The sequence below is a fragment of the Aethalodelphis obliquidens genome, unplaced genomic scaffold (genome assembly GCF_003676395.1).
Source record: "Aethalodelphis obliquidens isolate GAN/ISIS:26980383/991018 unplaced genomic scaffold, ASM367639v1 scaffold136, whole genome shotgun sequence".
Classification (NCBI taxonomy): domain Eukaryota; kingdom Metazoa; phylum Chordata; class Mammalia; order Artiodactyla; family Delphinidae; genus Aethalodelphis; species Aethalodelphis obliquidens.
Window position 1 is genome coordinate 963,709 of NW_020838080.1, and position 19,271 is coordinate 982,979.

At 43.2% G+C, this 19,271-nt stretch overlaps 1 long non-coding RNA gene across 1 annotated transcript; it reads left to right on the forward strand.

Moving 5' to 3' along the window:
- The first annotated feature begins 2,589 nt into the window (after positions 1-2,589).
- Positions 2,590-15,472, forward strand: LOC113616398 (uncharacterized). The gene is made up of 3 exons (XR_003431288.1): positions 2,590-2,761; positions 12,973-13,092; positions 15,124-15,472. It is a non-coding gene; the product is annotated as an uncharacterized LOC113616398 (long non-coding RNA).
- Positions 15,473-19,271: the final 3,799 nt, after the last annotated feature.

The window sequence follows — 19,271 nt, forward strand, 5'->3', positions numbered from 1 at the left end:
GGAGTGGCCATCAGGGGCTCAGCTCCATTCTCTTGTTCCTTTGTAAAACCGCTGTGTCAGAGTTTGAGACACCGCCAGGAGACGTCTGGGCCCAGTGCTGCCATGGCTTCATCAAAGGGCCCAGGGGGAACAGAGAACCACTGCAGGCCCTGCCCATGTCCGCACTGGGAATGAACCCCATCGGGGCTCCTGGGCTCACAGACTTGAGGGAACCTCTGTCCTCAGGACGGGGCTTCCTCCCTCCTCTCACCTGCTGGTCAGAGGCCCAGGAACCCCCAACCTGGCTCCAACCCCAGGGCCTGGATTCTGGGACAGCTTAGGGGTAAGCAAGACCCTCATGCTCCTTTATCTGCCTGGGGGTGAGAATGTCTTAAACGCTGCAATTGACTGATTATGGAGGGCTGAGTGTTTCCAGCAGGTATGGGTGGAAAGATGGGGTGTGAAATTCCTGTGTCTGCAGGGTCTTCCCAGCATGAATATCTGTGTGTTTCCCTCGGCCCATCAACATCCTCCCAGGAAGCCCAGATCCAGGATTATGAGGGCAGAGGCTCTCCCCTTGCTTATCTGTAACCTCCCACTCCCACAGCAAGGAACATGGCTCCCACCATCTGCCATTTATCTGTGCATTGCTCCTTTCCAGGTTACATGTGCAGAGGTTTCAGAATTGTTGGCTACTACACCCTGGAAAGAACTTCGTAGAATAAAGCCCACTGTTTATATACGGTCCATTTTGCCTTTAGTCTACAGATTCCATTCATTTCCAAAGGTGACTTAGGTCAGCAGCTTTTATCCCATCCCCTACAGTGAGTTGTTTCCATATATTTCTAATACAGTTAGATTCTGTGACATTATGTATTCCATCCTGCAACACTCCTACATCCTAAATAACTAAATTTGAATAGATTATGATTGGGCCCTTGGGCTATGCACATCTGTGGGCTTAGACAAATGCATAGTGACAGGTATCCACCCTAGAGTATCACATGGACTACTTCAAACCCCCCACCCCATGATCTGCTTATCATCTATGTAGCTTTGCCTTTCCCGGAATGTCATCAATGGGGTCATACTGTGTGCAGCCTCCACAGACTGAAGTCTTTCACTTAGCAGTATATACTGAAGATTTATCCATGTCTTTCCATAGGTTGGTGGTACATTCTTTTCTGCTGAGTAGTATTCCACTGCACGTGTATGGGAGGAAAAACAATTTTCCCTCTACTTTTCTAGGTTTTTGGTTGAGGCCCCCTGCCCCTGTAATAAAAGACAGATTACCAGGAGAAAAGCAGAAGTTTAATAACATGTATACCTTCTGAATACAGGGGGATACCACAGAAAACTGAGTCACTCCCTGAAATGACCAAAACCATCCCCTTAAATACCGTCTTCAGCTAAAAACAGAAGAAAGGTGCTGGGGAAGGGGGGGAAGGCCAGTTATGGCAGGTTATCATGCAAAGCACAGTAAACAAGGGTATGACTGTTTGCACATTTAAGTCAGGACTTCCCCATTGAAAAGAGTTACTTAAGATTTAATTATCCTTCTATTTTTGGTGCAAAGAGGGACATACCCTTATAAATGGAGATTTCTCTGTTGTAAATGTCCTTCATAAAACGGCAATCTCAGTTTTCTGAGATTTTTTTAAAAGTTTATTATTTTTGGCTGCATTGGGTCTTCGTTGCTGCGGGCAGGCTTTTCTCTGGTTGTGGCAAGCAGGGGCTACTCTTCATTGCGGTGCGCGGGCTTCTCATTGTGGTGGCTTTTCTTGTTGCGGAGCACAAGCTCTAGACGTGCGGGCTTCAGTAGTTGTGGCACACGGGCTCAGTAGTTGTGGCTCTTGGGCTCTAGAGCGCAGGCTCAGTACTTGTGGCTCACAGGCTTATTTGCTCTGCAGCATGTGGGATCTTCCCGGACCAGGGCTCGAACCTGTGTCCCCTGAATCGGCAGGCGGACTCTTAACCACTGAGCCACCAGGGAAGCTCTTTTTTTTTTTTTTTAAGCAGACCAATAATCCTTATGCCAGAGAGACATATTTTGGGGTGGCATATTCTACTTGCCTTGACATGGATGTACCCCAATTTGCTTATGCATTCATCTTTTGAAGGATATCCTGATTTCTTCAAGTTTTTAGCCATTATGGAAGTGCTGCTGTGCATAATTGCATCCTTCTTTGCATTTGGACATAGATTTTCAAAGCAGTTGCCTAAATACTGGAAGTGTGATTGTTGGATCCCAACGTGAGACTTGTTTAGCTCTGGAAAAAACTGCCAAATTGTCTTACAAGGTGGCTGCACATGCACCCCCCAGCTATGAGGGAGAGGTCCTTTTGTTCCTCACCCTCTAGCAATTGGCATTGTCATAGTTTTGGAGCTCAGCAGTCCTAATAGGTGTGCTGTGATAGCTCATGATTTTAATTTGCAATTCCCTAATGGTATATGATGTTGAGCTTGTTTCTGTATGACTTTTACTATCTGTATATCTTTTTTGGCGGGATGTCTGTTCAGATCATGCTGTTCGTGTTCATACTGAGAGGAGCCCTGTCTCCTCAGGACCTGCTGGGGCTTTGGCTTCTGGAAGGTGCGGGGCTGAGTCCACGCTGATGGCCGGGCTTCGGGACAAGCCAGGGTCGAGTCCACACTAACAGAAGCCGGGTCTCCTCAGGACCCGCTGGGCCTTCAGCTTTGGGACACCGTGGGGTCCAGTTCATGCTGACAGGAGCCTGGTCTCCTCAGGACCTGCTGGGAGGTGATGCCGCTGAGGGAGAAGGTGAGGAAAAGTGGGCAGAAGGTTCCTGTGCGTGGCTGACCGCTGAGGGTGTCTGTCTTCAGAGGACCCAGGAGAGGAAGAGCTTGATGTGGAAAACTGGGTTTTTGACCCCTTTTGTGTGTGGTGTAGACAGAGTGCAGTGTTATTCTTTGGCGTGTGGCGTCTGGTTTTCCCAGCACTGTTTATTGAGGGGACTATCCTTTCCCTGGTGTATGTTCTTGACTCCTTTCTTGTGAATTAACTGACCACATGCCTGTAGGTTGATTCCTGGGTTCTCTGCTCTGTTCCTCTGGTCTGTGTGCCTGTTTCTGTGCCAATTCCACACTTTTTGGGGACTGTAGCTTCGTAATGAAGTGTGAAATCAGGGAGGGAGATGCCTCCAGCCCGTTCTCCTTCCTCAGGGTCGCTTTGGCTCTTCTGGGTCCTTTGTGGTTCCACACACAACTTAAGATTATTTGTTCTGTTTCTATGGAAAATGTCATTGGACTTTTGGTAAGGATTGCGTCGAATGTGTACATTAATTTGGCTAGAATACATATTTTTTTAAATTAAAAAAAATTGGGGGCCACACCATGTGGCATGCAGGATGCGGGATCTTAGTTCCCCAACCAGGGATCAAACCCGTGCCCCCTGCAGTGGGAGCACAGAGTCCCAACCCCTGGACGGCCAGGGAAGTCCCACCTTAGAATGCATATTTTCACAGTATTCTTTTTACTCATGAGCACAGGTTATCTTTCCATTTATTTTTGTCTGTTCGGTTTCCTTTATCAGTGTCTTCCAGTTTTCAGTGTGCAGGTCCTTCACGTCCTTGGTTAAATTTACTCCTAGTTATCTTTTTGGATGCAATTGTAAGTGGGATTTTTTTTAAAAATTCTTTTTCTGATGGTTCATTATCAGTGTGTAGAATCACAAATGATTTTTGTGCATTGATTTTTCTTTTTTTTGTATCCTGCAGCTTTACTGAATTCATTTTTTAGTTGTAACAGTTTTTTGGTGGTTGAATGTGGAAAACTAGAATTCAGAAATCCCACTGTTTCATCTACATCCAGGTCATCCACAGCACCCAAGACATAGTGGCTCCCAATATAATCTTCCCATGGTGCCTCTTGTGGTGTGTGGACTCCTACAAGGGTGATTAGCATCCCCACTGTGGGTGAACTGAATCTGGGTAGGGCTCGGCCTCTATAACAGAGTTTGATGTCTGTATTTCTGGCATGGTATGACATGGTTGTTTTGATAAGTACTTTATTTTCTAGTAAATTTCAAGTGTATAAAAAACTTTAAATAGCAGTATAAAGTTTTCCATTTTCACAAAATACTCCAGTTTGTTTTACCCTGTGAGAGTGGGAGGGCCACTCTCCCAGGGAACAAGCACATAACCCCAAAGTGAGGAATAATTAAGGTTTCCACATTGTAATCCTATCCACAGACCCGCTTCAACTTTCACCAGCTGCCCCAGCTTTGTGGAAATGTAGTTTTCTATTCGAATCCAGTTTTCTCTTCTTGGAACCATCACTGGGGCTTCTCCTCACTTTAAAAACCTTGCTGGATTGAAAGTGTACAAGATGAGCATGATCTGGGTGGGTTTCTGTATGGCTTCTTTCACTTGGGATGTTTTCACTGTTTATCCGCATTGTAACATTGATCATTATTTTATTCATTTTTTCCATTGTGATTAAAAACACATAACATTTGCCATTTAAACCATTTTTTAAAACCTTTTTAAAAATTATTTTATTTTATTTTCTATTTTTTGGCTGTGTCGGGTCTTTGTTGCTGCACACAAGCTTTCTCTAGTTGCGGCAAGTGGGGGTTACTCTTAGTTGCCATGTGCAGGATTCTCATTGCAGTGAGTTCCCTTGTTATGGAGCATGGGCTCTAGGCACACAGGTTTCAGTAGTTGTGGCACGAGGGCTCAGTAGCTGTGGTTCGCGGGCTTAGTTGCTCTGCAGCATGCAGGACCTTCCAGAACCAGTGCTTGAACCCGTGTCCCCTGCAATTGGCAGGCGGATTCTTAACCACTGTGCCACGAGGGAAGGCCCATTTAAACCATTTGTAAGTATACAGTTCTATGGCCTTAAGTACATTCACATTGTTGTAAAAATATCCTCACCATCCATCTCCAGAACTTTATTTTCCCCATGTGAAACCGTAGCCATTAAACACTAACTCCCCTCAACCCCTGGCAACCTTATTCTACTTTGTCTTTGAATTTGACTTATCTGCACACCTCATACTAGTGGAATCATAGAACATTTGTCCTTTTGTGTCTGGCTGGTTTCACTTAGCATAATGACTTCAAGGTTCATCCACATTGTAGCATGTGTGAGAATTACCTTAGTTTTAAAGGTTGAATCATATTCCATTTTGTATATACTACACTGTACTTATCCATTCATCTGTTGAAGGATGCATTGTGTTGCTTCCACCTTTTGGCTATTGTGAATAATGTTGTTATGAATATGGGGTACAGATATCTGTTCCAGTCCTTGCTTTCTTTTTTTTTTTTTTACATCTTTATTGGAGTATAATTGCTTTACAATGGTGTGTTAGTTTCTGCTTTATAACAAAGTGAATCAGTTATACATATACATATGTTCACATATCTCTTCCCTCTTGCGTCTCCCTCTCTCCCACCCTCCCTATCCCACCCCTCCAGGCGGTCACAAAGCACCGAGTGGATCTCCCTGTGCTATGCGGCTGCTTCCCACTAGCTATCTACCTTACGTTTGGTAGTGTATATATGTCCATGCCTCTCTCTCGCTTTGTCACAGCTTACCCTTCCCCCTCCCCATATCCTCAAGTCCATTCTCTAGTAGGTCTGTGTCTTTATTCCTGTCTTACCCCTAGGTTCTTCATGACATTTCTTTTTTTCCCTTAAATTCCATATATATGTGTTAGCATACGGTATTTGTCTTTCTCTTTCTGACTTACTTCACTCTGTATGACAGACTCTAGGTCCATCCACCTTATTACAAATAGCTCAATTTCGTTTCTTTTTATGGCTGAGTAATATTCCATTGTATATATGTGCCACATCTTCTTTACCCATACATCTGATGATGGACACTTAGGTTGTTTCCATCTCCTGGCTATTGTAAATAGAGCTGCAATGAACATTTTGGTACATGAGTCTTTTTGAATTATGGTTTTCTCAGGGTATATACCCAGTAGTGGGATTGCTGGGTCATATGGTAGTTCTATTTGTAGTTTTTTAAGGAACCTCCATACTGTTCTCCATAGTGGCTGTACCAATTCACATTCCCACCAGCAGTGCAAGACTGTTCCCTTTTCTCCACACCGTCTCCAGCATTTATTATTTCTAGATTTCTTGATGATGGCCATTCTGACTGGTGTGAGATGATATCTCATTGTAGTTTTGATTTGCATTTCTCTAATGATTAATGATGTCGAGCATTCTTTCATGTGTTTGTTGGCACTCTGTATATCTTCTTTGGAGAAATGTCTATTTAGGTCTTCTGCCCATTTTTGGATTGGGTTGTTTGGTTTTTTGTTATTGAGCTGCATGAGCTGCTTGTAAATTTTGGAGATTAATCCTTTGTCAGTTGCTTCATTTGCAGCTATTTTCTCCCATTCTGAGGGTTGTCTTTTGGTCTTGTTTATGGTTTCCTTTGCTGTGCAAAAGCTTTGAAGTTTCATTAGGTCCCATTTGTTTATTTTTGTTTTTAATTCCATTTCTCTATGAGGTGGGTCTAAAAGGATCTTGCTGTGATTTATGTCATAGAGTGTTCTGCCTATGTTTTCCTCTAAGAGTTTGATAGTGTCTGGCCTTACATTTAGGTCTTTAATCCATTTTGAGCTTATTTTTGTGTATGGTGTTAGGGAGTGATCTAAACTTATACTTTTACATGTACCTGTCCAATTTTCTCAGTACCACTTATTGAAGGGGCTGTCCTTTCTCCACTGTACATTCCTGCCCCCTTTATCAAAGATAAGGTGACCATATGTGTGTGAGTTTATCTCTGGGCTTTCTATCTTGTTCCATTGATCTATATTTCTGTTTTTGTGCCAGTACCATACTGTCTTGATTACTGTAGCTTTGTAGTATAGTCTGAAGTCAGGGAGCCTGATTCCTCCAGCTCCATTTTTCGTTCTCAAGATTGCATTTGTTATTCGGGATCTTTTGTGTTTCCATACAAATTGTGAAATTTTTTGTTCTAGTTCTGTGAAAAATGCCAGTGGTAGTTTGATAGGGATTGCATTGAATCTGTAGATTGATTTGGGCAGTAGAGTCATTTTCACAATGTTGATTCTTCCAATCCAAGAACATGGTATATCTCTCCATCTCTTTGTATCATCCTTAATTTCTTTCATCAGTGTCTTATAACTTTCTGCATACAGGTCTTTTTTCTCCTTAGGTAGGTTTATTCCTAGATATTTTATTCTTTTTGTTGCAATGGTAAATGGGAGTGTTTTCTTGATTTCACTTTCAGATTTTTCATCATTAGTGTATAGGAATGCCAGAGATTTCTGTGCATTAATATTGTATCCTGCTACTTTACCAAATTCATTGATTAGCTGTAGTAGTTTTCTGGTAGCATCTTTAGGATTCTCTATGTATAGTATCATGTCATCTGCAAACAGTGACAGCTTTACTTCTTCTTTTCCAATATGGATTCCTTTTATTTCCTTTTCTTCTCTGATTGCTGTGGCTAAAACTTCCAAAACTATGTTGAATAAGAGTGGTGGGAGTGGGCAACCTTGTCTTGTTCCTGATCTTAGTGGAAATGCTTTCAGTTTTTCACCATTGAGGACGATGTTGGCTGTGGGTTTGTCATATATGGCCTTTATTATGTTGAGGAAATTCCTTCTATGCCTACTTTTTGGAGGGGTTTTATCATAAATGGGTGTTGAATTTTGTCAAAAGCTTTCTCTGTATCTATTGAGATGACCATATGGTTTTTCTCCGTCAATTTGTTAATATGGTGTATTACATTGATTGATTTGCGTATATTGAAGAATCCTTGCATTCCTGGAATAAACCCCACTTGATCATGGTGTATGATCCTTTTAATGTGCTGTTGGATTCTGTTTGCTAGTATTTTGTTGAGGATTTTTGCATCTATGTTCATCAGTGATATTGGCCTGTAGTTTTCTTTCTTTGTGACATCCTTGACTGGTTTTGGTATCAGGGTGATGGTGGCCTTGTAGAATGAGTTTCGGAGTGTTCCTCCCTCTGCTATATTTTGGAAGAGTTTGAGAAGGATAGGTGTCAGCTCTTCTCTAAATGTTTGATAGAATTCGCCTGTGAAGCCATCTGGTCCTGGGCTTTTGTCTGTTGGAAGATTTTTAATCACAGTTTCAATTTCAGTGCTTGTGATTGGTCTGTTCATATTTTCTATTTCTTCCTGATTCAGTCTTGGCAGGTTGTGCATTTCTAAGAATTTGTCCATTTCTTCCAGATTGTCCATTTTATTGGCATATGGTTGCTTGTAGTAATCTCTCATGATCTTTTGTATTTCTGCAGTGTCAGTTGTTACTTCTCCTTTTTCATTTCTAATTCTATTGATTTGAGTCTTCTCCCTTTTTATCTTGATGAGTCTGGCTAATGGTTTATCAATTTTGTTTATCTTCTCAAAGAAACAGCTTTTAGTTTTATTGATCTTTGTTATCATTTCCTTCATTTCTTTTTAATTTATTTCTGATCTGATCTTTATGATTTCTTTCCTTTTGCTAACTTTGGGGGTTGTTTGTTCTTCTTTCTCTAATTACTCTAGGTGCAAGTTTAGTTTGTTTATTTGAGGTGTTTCCTGTTTCTTAAGGTAGGACTCTATTGCTATAAACTTCCCTGTTAGAACTGCTTTTGCTGCATCCCATAGGTTTGGGGTCATTGTGTCTCCATTGTCATTTGCTTCTAGGTATTTTTTGATTTCCTCTTTGATTTCTTCAGTGATCACTGTGTTACTAAGTAGCGTATTGTTTAGCCTCCATGTGTTTGTACTTTTTACAGATCTTTTCCTGTAACTGATGTCTAGTCTCAGAGCATTGTGGTCGGAAAAGATACTTGGTACAATTTCAATTTTCTTAAATATACCAAGGCTTGACTTGTGACCCAAGATATGATCTATCCTGGAGAATGTTCCATGAGCACTTGAGAAAAATGTGTATTCTGTTGTTTTCAGATGGAATGTCCTATAAATATCAATTAAGTCCATCTTGTTTAATGTATCATTTAAAGCTTGTGTTTCCTTATTTATTTTCATTTTGGATGATCTGTCCATTGGTGAAAGTGGGGTGTTAAAGTCCCCTACTATGAATGTGTTACTGTCGATTTCCCCTTTTATGGCTGTTAGTATTTGCCGTATGTACTGAGGTGCTCCTATGTTGGGTGCATAAATATTTATAGTTGTTATAATATCTTCTTGGATCAATGCCTTGACCATTATGTAGTGTCCTTGTTTGTCTATTCTAATAGTCTTTATTTTAAAGTCTATTTTGTCTGGTATGAGAATTGCTACTCCAGCTTTCTTTTGGTTTCCATTTGCATGGGATATCTTTTTCCATCCCCTCACTTTCAGTCTGTATGTGTCTCTAGGTCTGAAGTGGGTCTCTTGTAGACAGCATATATATGGGTCTTGTTTTTGTATCCATTCAGCCAGTCTGTGTCTTTTGGTGGGAGCATTTAATCCATTTACATTTAAGGTAATTATCGATATGTATGTTCCTCTTCCCATTTTCTTAATTGTTTTGGGTTTTTGTTATTATAGGTCTTTTCCTTCTCTTGTGTTTCTTGCCTAGAAAAGATCCTTTAGCATTTGTTGTAAAGCTGGTTTTGTGGTGCTGAACTCTCTCAGCTTTTGCTTGTCTGTAAAGATTTTAATTTCTCCATCAAATCTGAATGAGATCCTTGCTGGGTAGAGTAATCTTGGTTGTAGGTTTTTCTCCTTCATCACTTTAAACATGCCCTGTCTGTCCCTTCTGGCTTGCAGAGTTTCTGCTCAAAGATCAGCTGTTAACCTTATGGGGATTCCCTTGTGTGTTATTTGTTGTTTTTCCCTTGCTGCTTTTAACATGTTTTCTTTGTATTTAATTTTTTTTTTTTTTTGCGGTACACAGGCCTCTCACTGTTGTGGCCTCTCCCGTTGCGGAGTACAGGCTCCGGATGCGCAGGCTCAGCGGCCACGGTTCACGGGTGCAGCCGCTCCATGGCACGTGGGATCTTCCTGGACCGGGGCACGAACCTGTGTCCCCTGCATCGGCAGGCAGACTCTCAACCACTGCGACACCAGGGAAGCCTGCTGTATTTAATTTTTGACAGTTTGATTAATATGTGTCTTGGTGTGTTTCTCCTTGGATTTATCGTGTATGGGACTCTCCGTGCTTCCTGGACTTGATTAACTATTTCCTTTCCCATATTAGGGAAGTTTTCAACTATAATCTCTTCAAATATTTTCTCGGTCCCTTTCTTTTTTCTCTTCTTCTTCTGGAACCCCTAAAATTCGAATGTTGGTGCATTTAATGTTGTCCCAGAGGTCTCTGAGACTGTCCTCAGTTCTTTTCATTCTTTTTTCTTTATTCTGCTCTGCAGTAGTTATTTCCACTATTTTATCTTCCAGGTCACTCATCCATTCTTCTTTCTCAGTTATTCTGCTATTGATCCCATCTAGAGTATTTTTCACTTCATTTATTGTGTTGTTCATCGTTGTTTGTTTCATCTTTAGTGCTTCTAGGTCCTTGTTAAATGTTTCTTGCATTTTCTCTATTCTATTTCCAAGATTTTGGATCATCTTTACTATCATTATTCTGAATTCTTTTTCTGGTAGACTGCCTATTTCCTCTTCATTTGTTAGGTCTGGTGGGTTTTTATCTTGCTCCTTCATCTGCTGTGTGTTTTTCTGTCTTCTCATTTTGCTTATCTTTCTGTGTTTGGGGTCTCCTTTTTGCAGGCTGCAGGTTCGTAATTCCTGTTGTTTTTGGTGTCTGTCCCCAGTGGCTAAAGTTGGTTCAGTGGGTTGTGTAGGCCTCCTGGTGGAGGGGATTAGTGCCTGTGTTCTAGTGGATGAGGCTGGATCTTGTCTTTCTGGTGGGCAGGTCCACGTCTGGTTGTGTGTTTTGGGGTGTCTGTGGACTTAATATGATTTTAGGCAGCCTCTCTGCTAATGGGTGGGGTTGTGTTCCTGTCTTGCTAGTTGTTTGACATAGGGTGTCCAGCATTGTAGTTGCTGGTCGTTGAGTGAAGCTGGGTGTTGGTGTTGAGATGGAGATCTCTGGGAGATTTTCACCATTTTATATTACGTGGAGCTGGGAGGTCTCTTGTGGACCAGTGTCCTGAAGTTGGCTCTCCCAGTTCAGAGGCAGAGCACTGACTCCTGGCTGCAGCACCAAGAGCCTTTCATCCACACGGCTCAGAATAAAAGGGAGAGAAATTAGAAAGAAAGAAAGAAAGAAAGAAAGAGGACAATAGATAATAAAATAAAGTAAGGTAAAATAAGCAAAAGTTATTAAAATAAAAAAATAATTATTAAGAAATTTTTTTTAACAAAGTAGAAAAAAACAAAGGGAAAAAAAGGACGGATAGAACCCTAGGACAAATGGTGAAAGGAAAGCTATACAGACAAAATCTCACACAGAAGCATACACATACACACTCACAACAAGAGGAAAAGGGGAAAAAAATCATAAATCTTGGTCTCAAAGTCCACCTCCTCAATTTGGGATGATTCGTTGTCTATTCATGTATTCCACAGATGCAGTGTACATCAAGTTGATCGTAGAGCTTTAATCCGCTGCTTCTGAGGCTGCTGGGAGAGATTTCCCTTTCTCTTCTTTGTTCGCACAGCTCCCGGGGCTCAGCTTTGGATTTGGCCCCGCCTCTGCGTGTAGGTCGCCGGAGGGCATCTGTTCTTCGCTCAGACAGGACTGGGTTAAAGGAGCCGCTGATTCGGGGGGCTCCGGCTCACTCAGGCTGGGGGGAGGGAGGGGCACGGATGCGGGGCGAGCCTGCGGCGGCAGAGGCTGGCATGACGTTGCACCAGCCTGAGACGCGCTGTGCATTCTCCCAGGGGAGTTGTCCCTGGATCCCGGGACCCTAGCAGTGGTGGGCTGAACAGGCTCCCCGGAAGGGGGGTGTGGAGAGTGACCTGTGCTTGCACACAGGCTTCTTGGTGGCAGCAGCAGCAGCCTTAGCGTCTCATGCCTGTCTCTGGGGTCCGTGCTTTTAGCCGCAGCTCGAGCCCGTCTCTGGCGTTCCTTTAAGCAGCACTCTTAATTCCCTCTCCTTGCGCACCAGGAAACAAAGAGGGAAGAAAAAGTCTCTTGCCTCTTTGGCAGCTCCAGACCTTTTCCCGGACTCCCTCCCGGCTAGCCGTGGTGCACTAACCCCTTCAGGCTGTGTTCACGCAGCCAACCCCAGTCCTCTCCCTGCGCTCTGACCGAAGCCCGCGCCTCGGCTCCCAGCCCCGCTCGCCCCAGCAGGTGAGCAGACAAGTCTCTCGGGCTGGTGAGTGCCAGTCGGCACTGATCCTCTGTGCGGGAATTTCCCCGCTTTGCCCTCTGCACCCCTGTGGCTGCGCTCTCCTCCGTGGCTCCTGAGCTGCCCCCCTCTGCCACCCACAGTCTCCGCCCGCGAAGGGGCTTCTTAGTGTGTGGAAACCTTTCCTCCTTCACAGCTCCCTCCCACTGGTGCAGGTACCATCCCTATTCTTTTGTCTCTGTTTATTCTTTTTTCTTTTGCCCTACCCAGGCACGTGGGGACTTTCTTGCCTTTTGGGAGGTCTGAGGTCTTCTGCCAGCGTTCAGTAGGTGTTCTGTAGGAGTTGTTCCACGTGTAGATGTATTTCTGGTGTATCTGTGGGGAGGAAGGTGAGCTCCGCGTCTTACTTTTCCGCCATCTTCCCCCTCTCCCAAACATTTTAATAATAGTAATTTTTCTGATGCATGAGCATGGAATATTGTTTTCTATTGTGTCTTCAGTTTCTTTATCAATGCTTTATAGTTTTCTGAGTATAGGTCTTTCGTGTCCTTGGTTAAATTTATTGCTAAATAGTTCGTTCTTTTTGATGGAATTGTAAATGGGATTGTTTTCTTAATTTTTCTTGCTGGTGGTTCATTATTAGTGTATAGAAACAAAACTGATTTGTGTATATTGATTCCGTATTTTGCAACTTTACTGAATTTATTTTTTAACATATTTTTTGAAGTAATGTGAAAAATTGCAATACTAAAATCTCACAGTTTCTACTGCACTCCAGGTAATCCACAGGACCCAAGAGATGGTAGCTACTAATATACTCTTCCCACGGTGCCTCTTCATACCATGCGGAGTCCTACAAGGGAAATAAGTATCACAACTTTGGTTGAACGTGGTCTGGGTAAGTCTTGGCCTCTATCACAAAATTTGATGTCTCTGTTATCTGATTTTCTGGCATGATATTGACATGGTTGTCTAGAAAAGTAATTTAGTTTTCAGTAATTTAAAATGTAGCAAAATTGCAATCATGGCAAAAAGTACTCACGTTTGCCACTTCACACAAAATGCTCAGTGTGTTTTTCCCAAGGAACCAGCACATAACCCCTAAATGAAGAAATCCTGATGTCCATATTATAATTTAATACTCAGCCCCACTTCAACTTTCACCTACTGTCCCAATTGTATGAAAATGTCTTTTTCCATCCTGATCCAGTTTTCTTTTTCTGGACCCATTACTGAGTTTCTCCCTCATTTGGACAACCTTGATGGATTTGAAGCAGACAAGATGAGTATGGGATCTAGGTGGGCTTTTCTGTATGGCTTTTTTCACTAAGAATGTTTATTTTTGTAACAAATATCAGCGCTGCACTTTTTCATTGTCATTAAAAATACAAAACACGACTTTAGCATTTAATTCACTTTACGTATACAGTTTTGTTGTATTAACTACCTTCATATAGTTACACAAGCAAGTTAACTAACATGTGTACCTCCTGTGTGCATGGCAGATACCCAGGAAATTGAGTAACACCCTGAAATGGCCCAAGACATCACCTTAAATACTGTCTTCATCTAAAAAGAAAAAAAAAGGAAGGCTATAGTTGTTTCTGTCTACCTTCATTTGATTGTATATGGTTTCCAATTGATATTGTATAACTAGTTGTGGAGAAGTCACGGGATAGGTGGCTTCATTTCAGTTTGAATTTCCAAATTTAGTGGATTCTGCAGGCTTGATACAAGGTTTACAAACTTCGTATTGGGTCAGGACATCCCATGGTGTAACTGGTATTCATGGTTTGTTCAACAATTAAAGTTCTGTGTGATATGAGTTCATCCCGGAGTAATCCAGGTTAGTTTCTGTTATACATTTGTCCCAGGATGAAAGGACAAGAGAAATAAGACCTAATTTGTAAAAGTGCCTTCAAACTAATTGATACTGAAGTATAGTTGACCTACAATGTTGTGTTAATTTCTACTGTACAACAAGGTGATTCATATATACATACATACATACATACATATTTTTCATATTCTTTTCCATTATGGTTTATTACAGCGTATTAAATACAGTTCCCTGTGCTGTACAGTAAGAACTTGTTTATACATCCTATATATAATAATTTGCATCTACTAATCCCAAACTCCCAATCCATCCCTCTCCCCTGTATTCCCCTTGACAACCGCAAGTCTGTTTTCTATATTTATGAGTCTGTTTCTGTTCTGTAGATAGGTTCATTTGGGCCTCATTTTATAATCCACATATAAGTGATATCATATGGTATTTGTGTTCTCTGTCTGACTTACTTCACTTTGTATGATAATCTCTAGGTCCATCCATGTAGCTGCAAATGGCATTATTTCATTCTGTTTTATGGCTGAGTAATATTCCATTGTATATATGTACCACATCTTCTATATCCATTCATCTGTTGAGGAACATTCAGGTTGTTTCCATGTCTTGGCTATTGTGAATAGTGCTGCTGTGAATGCTGGGGTGCACGTACCTTTTCAAATTATAGTTTTGTGTGGATATGTGCCCAGGAGTGGGATTGCTGGTTCGTATGGTAATTCTATTTTTAGTTTTTGAGGAACCTCCATACTGTTTTCCATAGTGGCTGCATCAATTTACATTCCCACCAGTAGTGTAGGAGGGTTCCCTTTCCTCCACACCCCTTCCAGCATTTATTTCTAGACATTTTAATGATGGCCATTCTGACCACTACGAGGTGATAACTCACTGTAGTTTTGATTTGCATTCTCTAATAATCAGCTATGTGGAGCGTCTTTTCAGGTACCTCTTGGCCATCTGTATGTCTTTGGAGAAATGTCTATTTAGACCTTCTGCCTATTTTTTGATTTTTTTTCTTTTTTGAGTTGTATGAGCTGTTTGTATATTTTAGAATTAAGCCCTTGTTGGTCGCATCATTTGCAGGTATTTTCTCCCAAACAGTGAGCACAGGTTCTGGAACAACTGGATACCCACATGCAGAAGAGTAAAGTTGGACGCTTACCTCCCCCAACCCCATATACAAAATCAACGCAAAATGGACCAAAGGCCTAGATGCAAGAACCAAAATTATAAAACTCGTAGAAGAAAACATGAGAGTACATCTTCATGACCTTGGATTTGGTCATGATTTCTTAGATCTACCAAAAGCACAAGCAACAAAAGACAAAATAGATGAATTGGACTTCCTCAAGATGAAAAACAGTTGTGTATAAAAGGAGCAAGGAATAAGATAATCCACCATCCAAAATGGCCCAAGATGTTTGCAAACCATGTATCTGGTAAAGGACTGTAGCCCAGCAGCCAAGCCCCCGGTGGTCCAGTGCAGTGTCTGTGTGGTCCCTCCCGTCCTTGGTGATCAGGGGATTTCAGGCCCCACAGCACCCGAGGGGTGGACACGGGTCATCCTCAGCACACTCAGGGAGTGAGTGCTGGATGGTTTTGAGCCCAGATGCCCTCCCATTACTGCCCTCAAAGGCTGAAGGCTTCAGCATGCCTCCAGAAGGACACAGAGTATTTGCAAGTCTTTGAGAACCAAGAGAACAGTCTTCACTTTTCTGAAAGGGCATCTTACTATTTCACAGCATGACCATTTTCAATCTGGCTCTTAGGGTGCCCTCCCACTTTCTTTATTTCTCTGAAAGTGGCCATGGGGTTTGGCTGTCCCCAGTCCCCACACCAGGTGACAAGGCCAGTGGGGCCAGACCCTGGTGGTCCTTAGCTTCGCTGGAAACTAACCCAGACTCTCAGCCTGAGATTGAATGTGGACGCCCCCGCTTCTCCCCGTCACCGATTGTCATCTCCTCCTCTGTCTCTCTTCCTCCTGCTTTTCAGTCTCAGATTTACCTGACGGCCACCACTCACAGCTCCCACAGAGCCCAGAGATTTCTCCTGGAATGAAAGGTTCTGGAAAATCAGAGGAATAAACAAAGGATGCAGCTGATTCCCGCCTTGTGCTGACGTCCAAGAGGGTGAGGAGAGTGAGTGTTTTCTCATTAGAATTTAAATCCTCCAAGTAATAGATCATTGAGGGGGCATCCAGTGTTCTCCTGCTCATTCTGAGAATGTCATTCCTGGATTTTAATGTGGTAAATAATTTATATTATAAATATGCAGGGGGGGGGATATCCATTTAAGAATGTTAGAGGTAACTCCAAGGGATTTACAACAAACAAGAACACAGAACCCTGTGTCCAGACATTGGCTGAGAGGCTCTTACCCTGAGCCGCAGTCCCCTGGAGGGTGGAGTGGCCATGACTCTCCTCCCGCAGGTGAGCCTACACAGGCACATCCCACGTGGGACCACTGCATCGCAGAATCTTAGAGTGACCAATGGCAGGCAGCTGGCTAGAGATACAGAGAAGAGAAAACTGCCCAGCAGCGTGGGACAACCCCGGGGTGAGGCCTTAGGAAGGGCCAGTGTCAGAGCCGCAGAGATAAGTTGAAGAGAGTTCAGGCTGTTAAGGACATCAGGCTGAATATGTCCCTAAGAGATGCACTTAGGGACATATTCAGAGCCTTAGTTATGGACAGGATCAGGCATTATTTAGTGAGAGCTTAGACTATAAGGGACAGCATCAGGGCCTAAGTTAGGGACAGTGTCAGTGCTTCACTTAGAGATAACGTGAGAGCCTTAGTTAGACACAGTTCAGGCTGTTACTTAGGGATATGTTCAGGGCTTTAGAGCCAGCATCATGGCCATAATTAGAACCAGTGTCAGAGCGTTAGTTAGGGCCAAAACTAGGGTATTAGTTAGGGAAAGAGGTCATTAGTTACAGACAGTGTCAGGGTTTTAGGTAGGGACAGCGGCAAGTCCTTAGTTAAGAAGAGTGTCGGGGCCTCACTTAGGGGCAGCGTCAGGATGTTCGTTAGGGAGAGTCAGGACATTAGAATTTCAGATTCTAAGGTAGAGACAGCATCACGGCCTTAGTTAGGGACAGCGTCAGAGACTTACCTAGGGACATATTCAGGGCCTTAGTTATGGACAGGATCAGGGTGGTACAGAGGAATACCTAAGGGTATTAGGGACATCTTCAGGGCCTTAATTAGCGATAGCATCAGGGTATTAGTTAGGGAAAGAGTCAGACCATTATTATAGATAGTGTCAGTGCCTTATGTAGAGAGAGCATCAGGGCCTTAGTTAAGGACAGCGTCAGAGACGTACTTAGGGACATATTCAGGGCCTTAGTTATGGACAGGATCAGGGCATTATTGAGAGATACATGAAGCTATTAGGGACAGCATCAGGGTGTTAGGGAAAGAGTCGGCTGTTATTATAGACAGTGACAGTGCCTCAGGTAGAGACATCATCACAGCCTTAGTTAGGAAGAGGGTCAGGGCCTTGGTGAGGGACAGGGTCAGGCCAACAGTGAGGGACATCTAAGGCTATTAGGGACATCGTCAAGGCCTTAGATTGGGCCAGCATCAGGGCTGTAGTGTCGACCATTGTCAGGGCATTAATGAGGGACAAAATTAGGGTGTCAGTTAGGGAAAGAGTCAGGTCATTAGTTACAGTTTTAGGGCCTCAGGTAGAATCGGCATCAAGGCCTTAGTTAGGAAGAGCATCAGGGCCTCAGTTAGGTTCAGCATCAGGACGTTAGTTAGGGCCAGCAACAGGGCCTTAGTTAGGGACAGTGTTGTCAGGCCCTCAGAGATCACTTGAGGGCCTTCGTAAGAGACAGTTTAGGCCGTTAGTTAGGGACACTTCAGAGACTTTCTTAGGGATATATTCAGGGCCTTAGTAACAATCAAGGTGTTATTTTGTGACCGCTTAGGCACTAACGGACAGCATCAAAGCCTAAGTTAGGGAGGGTGTCAGCGTCTTGGGGATAGTGCTAGGGACTTTGTAAGTTATAGCTTAGGCCATTAGCTAGGCACAGTGTCAGGGGCTTATTAAGGGCAGTGTCAGAGACTTAATGAGGGACATCTTCAGGGCCTTAGTTATGGACAGGATCAGGTCCATACTTAGGACCAGTGTCAGGCCATTATTTAGGGGCAGTGTCAGGGCTTTCTGTAGAGACAGCATCAAGGAAGTTAGGAAGAGGGTCAGGGCCTTAGTTAGGAAGAGGGTCAGGGCCTTAGGACAGGGTCAGAAACATCCTCAAGCACATATTCAGGGCCTTAGTAATGGACGGGATCAGGATCCCAGTGAGGGACATATAAGTCTATTAGGGACATCGTCAGGACCTTAGATAGGGTCAGGGCCGTAGTTAGGACCAGTGTCAGGGCGTTATTTAGGGACAAAATTAGGATGTTAGTTAAGGGAAAAGTCAGGAAATTAGTTACAGACAGTGTCAGCTTCTTAGGTAGAGACTTCAAGGCCTTAGTGAGAGCAGTGCATCTCAGGTAGGAGCTGCATCAGGCCATTACTTACAGACAGTGTCAAGGCCTTAATTAGGGAGAGTGTCAGGGCCTCAGAGAAAAACTTGAGGGCCTTAGTAAGAGACACTTCAGGCTGTTCGTTAGGGACATCATCAGGGCTTTAGTTATGGACAGGGTCAGGGTATTAGTGAAAGACAGCTCAGGCAATTAGGCACATCGTCAGGGCCTTGGGTAGGGGCAGCGTCAGGGAGTAGTTGGGGAAAGAGTGAAGCCGTTAGGTAAAGACAGACTCAGGACCTTAGTTAGAGACAGTGTCAAGTCCTTCATTAGGGACACTGTCATGGCCTCAGTTAAAGATAACTTGAGGATCTTAGTTAGAGATAGTGTCAGGGACTTATAGTTATGGACATCTTTAGGGCCTCAGTTAGAGGTAATTTGAGGGCCTTAGTAAGAGAGATTTTGGGTCATTAGTGACATCGTCTGGACCTTAGTGCCGTCTTCAGTACATCATTTATGGGCCGCATCAGGGCATTAATGAGGGACAGCTCAAGTTATTAGGGACCGTGTCAGGGTCTTAGTTAGGGAATGTGTCAGGAACTTTGTTAGGGAAAGAGTGAGGCCAGTAGTTAAAGACAGACTCAGGGCCTTAGTTAGAGACAGCCTCAATCCTTAATTAGGGAGAGTGTCAGGGCCTCAGTTAAAGATAAGTTGAGGGCCTTTGTTAAGGACAGCCTCCAGGCCTCAGTTAGGGA